This window comes from Eptesicus fuscus, chromosome 9, assembly GCF_027574615.1.
Source record: "Eptesicus fuscus isolate TK198812 chromosome 9, DD_ASM_mEF_20220401, whole genome shotgun sequence".
Taxonomy (NCBI): domain Eukaryota; kingdom Metazoa; phylum Chordata; class Mammalia; order Chiroptera; family Vespertilionidae; genus Eptesicus; species Eptesicus fuscus.
The window spans coordinates 81,609,420-81,614,067 of NC_072481.1; the positions used below are offsets into that span (position 1 = coordinate 81,609,420).

Here is a 4,648-nt window from a genome sequence, read left to right on the forward strand (position 1 = left end):
CTGGGCCCGGAGTGAGCTTGTTGCCAGGTCCCGTGGCCTTTCCTCCACTTCTGTCCTGTCACTGACATGTCACTGGCCCTGTTCTCTCTCTCCGAGGTCTCCTGCCCCTTCGCCTATGTGGCAGCAGCTGTGTGGATGAGGAATGTGGAACGCACAATTGTGCAAGGGGCCTGCACATACAGCCGTGCACCAGGGAGCGTGCTGTGGACCAGAGACCAGGGACCTAGATTCTGGCCCCAGGCCTGGCTTTCTGAGTGGTCCCAAGGCCGCAAGGCTTGCGTCCTCGGCTTCAACCTGGAGTAACAGCCACTCCCTGGCTGCCATATGGAGAAATTGAGGGTGAAAGGAAATAATGGGTATGAAAGGGCTTCGGAACTGAGAACCATGCTACAATGTAAAATGGGAGACATGCAGCCTTAAAAGGAAGGGAATTCTGACATATGCTACAACATGAATGAACCGTGACATTATGCTAATGAAATAAGACAGTCACAAAAGTAATAGTTCCCTATGGCTACCAGTTCAGGCGATGAATAAGAAAATAAATGCCTTGATGAGTAGAAAAGTATTCCAGAGGAATATTTCAGTTTTTCAGAATTCTCTCACAAAAGCCTCCTGTAGGTTTCAGAGGTCCCAGGTAATACAATATGGAAAAGAAGTAATGCATGCCTCAAGCTAAAAATATAATTTAGAAACCTTGCTGTTGGAGGGTGGCAGACTGGCTGACTGCCCAGGGTTCGCTCAGGTGATGAGCACCAGGCACGGCAGGTGTGGGGCTGCAGGCAACACTGGGCACTGGCTGCTGTGTCCAGGCCACTGTGGCCAGTGAGCCACCTGGTCCTCCCTCTCCTGCTCTGGCTGCGGGTCTTGGATCCTGGTGCCTACTGGTCTGACAGGTGGGCAGTGAGCTCAGTTTTCACCTGTTCGCTCTTTACCAGGGTCTTGAGCGACTAGTGCATGCCCTCATGTCCCCGGAGGCCTACCGGCTCTTGGTCCCAGGGCCACCTACACCAATAGCACAATCAGCCTACACCTGTGGTCGGCAAACCGCGGCTCGTGAGCCACATGCGGCTCTTTGGCCCCTTGAGTGTGGCTCTTCCACAAAATACCACAGCCTGGGCAAGTCTATTTTGAAGAAGTGGCATTAGAAGAAGTTTAAGTTTAAAAAATTTGGCTCTCAAAAGAAATTCCCATCGTTGTACTGTTGATATTTGGCTCTGTTGACTAATGCGTTTGCCAACCACTGGCCTAGACAATGCCGAGGTCTCACTGCACCTGAGAGCTTCAGTGCCACCATGTGTGGCATCCTGATTGAGCACCAGCAGGTCCCAAAGGAAATTCGGAAGTATGAACACAGCCTCCGCTTTGACATCCATGGCTTCGACGGGACGTTCAGAAAGAGCCTCTGATGAAGATTGGCACCTTCCACCGTGTGCAGCTGGGGATGGCCCACAGGGCCCTCCAGCCCACGCCCAAGGAGGAGATGCTCTACCTATACAGGACATCTAGCACAGCCCTCTCATCAGATAAGACGCTTCTGACAAGAGTCCCTCCAGCAAGCAGGTCATGGGCATCCGGCTCCCGGAGGCGGCCCTGCTGTCCTGTGAGGTGGACCGCTTCCTGGGTGTCTATAAGGTTGTGACAGGCGCCATTCCAGACATGCATGTGAAGGGCCTCATGTGCCAGTGGATGGAGCGGGCCATGGAGAAGTACATCCTGAGACAGAGCGAGACATTCGCTTCCTGAGCCACCTGGTGGCCCATGGGAAACAGCTCTCATCACCAATGTCCTTTCAGCTCCACGGACAAGGGGATTTGCACGTGGTGGGTCCCGACTGGCACCAGCTCTTTGCAGTAGTCATCATCCAGGAACACAAGCCCAGCTTTTTCATTGACCCGGCAAGCCTTTCAGAGAACTCCATGAAGGGCTCAGGGCAGTGAGACCACATCACCACCTGGTAAGGCAAGATCTACTGACAGGGCAACCTGCTTCCTTCCCGCACCTGACAGCGTGGCTTGGCCCCAGCGTGCTCTACTCCAGGGACACTTCTCAGGGACCTGGAGGATTTCAGGCTTCGGAAGGGCTGGCACAGGGTGCCTCATCGCCCAGCTGGAGCGTCGCATCCACGTCCTGAGCATGGCATCCACATACTCAGCATGTACTCAGTGACACGGCAGCGGTGCTCCTGGGGCTGCTGTGGTATGTGCAGGTGGATCTGCAGGTGTGGGGTGCCTGGAAGAAAAAGCAGGGGCTTATGGGGGTGTATTACCAAGACCCTATTCAACGCTCAATTTGAGAGCATCTTCCACACTTTCCACAGCCCCCCTACTTCTCAGGGTGCCTCAGGCACTTCTCAGATCTCTACATGGCTTCCCTCTCAGCAGCCCTCAGCTCTCATTTCACAGAGAACACACACCACAACACGCCAGACCCCCTCTTCTCCCTTCAGTTACCAGTTCACCTGCACATGAACCTTTCTTTGGGTCTCCAGGGACTCTGTTGAGATGGACCTTTTGCCAAGGTCCACCAGGTCAGCCCTGGCTTTGCTCTTGAACCCAACGGCACTTCTCTGCATTCATGTCCGCAGTCACAGCTTGTACTTTCCTACTCAGCCTCTCTTCCCTCAGTTCCTAAAGCATCGCAGACTCCTGGTTTTCCTCCTCACTCTCAGACAGTGGATTCTCAGACTTCAGTCCATGAGCCCAGCCCTTTGAATATCTCTTCCTCAGGGTGGCTGTCTCACCTTCCTTCTCTTCTTGCTCTCCTCTCTGCCTATTGTTTTTATCCCCTAGGTATTTTGGAATCCATTGACTTTCTCCTGCTGCCTCACGCCATCACTGGCCCCTGGGTGGTTCCCACTGCTCCAGCCACAGTCCTCTGGGTCAGGGCTGGGCCTGCCTGTCTCACACTGCCCTGGGTACTTGAGGAGTCCTTGTTTACAGAGATCCTTGGCAGGGTTAAGGTAAACCAACAAGGGATGGAGAAGGACCCCGAGACTAGCACTGTGGGGAGCCTTGGGTGCCTGGAGCTGAAGGGAGCAGTTACTATATAGCCTAGAGAGGAAGCCATGGATGGGAGACAGGTCACTGGGCAGGAGCTGTGGCTGCGGCAGGGAACACAGCCACCGGCAGTCTGAGGCCATGGCAGGGAGGCAGCTGGGGAGCAGATACCCTGATTTCTCACTTCTCTGGCCTCCCATCTCCCACTCCTGTCTACTATGGGCTAACCTCACCCAGAAACCAGAGAACAGAGCAGCCTGTTGATACAGTCCTGGGGCATGGAAGGGCATCAAGTGGGTGTGGAGGGGCAAATGGGAAATAGCCAGTATATACTTTCTTATTAAATTTCCACCTGCAGCGTAAGTGATTTTTCTGTAGCGCGAATCTGAGTTTGATCCCTTCACTTAAAAATATTCAAAGTCTCCACATTGCCCCAGGATGATGTTTGCATCTCTTGTCACCATCCAGACAAGCCGTGACTGCCTAAATCTCCAGGCATGCACCCACCGCCCTACCCCTTACCCTCACCACTCTTCCTCTCTCCCCCCATTCCAGCCATTCTGAATCAATGGGCAGTGCCCTCTCCCATCTCTGCACCCGTTTCCCTGCCAACTTCTTCCACAGGTCAGTTCTTACTTCAGTTGTGGCCTCCTCCAGGCAGCTTTCCCTAACCGCCCAGATGGGACTCCTGTAAGTCATTTCTCTCCCCGCTCCCTCGCCTCACTCCTACTGTAGCATACTGTACTCATGCACCAAACACTATTGTTTTTGCCTATTTCCTCCTCATTTCTCCCCAAAACTGGAACCATATTAAAAGCAAAGACTAATGACCCCAACACCTAGCACAGTGTTTGACATGCAAACGCTCGATACATATTTGCTGGGTCAATGAATGAATTCTCACAAAAATCCTGTGACATTGATATTCTTATCTCATTTTTTTAAAGTATATGTTTTTATTAAAATTGTTTTAGAGTGAGAGGAAGGAAAGATAGAAACATCGATGAGAGAGAAACATCAACAGACTAGCTCCTGCACACCCTCTACTGGGGATCAAGCCCGCAACCCCAGCATGTGCCCTGACCAGAAATTGAACCAGCGACTTCTTGGTTCATGGGTCAATACTCAACCACTGAGCCACACGGGCCAGGCTTATCTCATTTTTTTATAACTGAGAACACTGGCATCTGAGGATATTTAATGACTTGCCCAAAGTCACAAAGTTGGCCCAAGAAGAAGCCCATATTAAAAAACCTGTGTTTTCTGATTGTAGGTACCTGTTCTACCTCCCTGGGTTGCCTGCCAAGGATGTCCCTATGCTGCCAGAAAAGGGTGTTGTATCTCCACCCTGGCCAGTGAGTTAGTCCAGCAAGCTTGGCCAGCCCTGCAGTGCTTCTCAGATCAACCTACCTGTGCAAAACTCTGACTCCCCTTGCAGCTGGTACCCAGGCTTCTGATTTATTTTCTCAAAGCATCTAAGTCCCCGATTGTAAGACAGGAGTGGGAACACTGAGAAGTAAAAGAGCAGGCGTTATTGGATTCCTGCTCTTCCCCGTTTCCCTCCTTCTTCCCGTTGAATAGAGAATGTTTAATAGAATGTTGGCAGGCTTTCATCCGCAGGAACAAACAGCTAGCAAGGCTGGCTCTCG

The 4,648-nt window shown here is 52.1% G+C and overlaps 1 pseudogene; it reads left to right on the top strand.

Moving 5' to 3' along the window:
* Positions 1-1,408: 1,408 nt before the first annotated feature.
* LOC114233201 (5'-nucleotidase domain-containing protein 2-like) lies at positions 1,409-1,940 on the top strand (annotated as a pseudogene).
* The last annotated feature ends 2,708 nt before the right edge of the window (positions 1,941-4,648 follow it).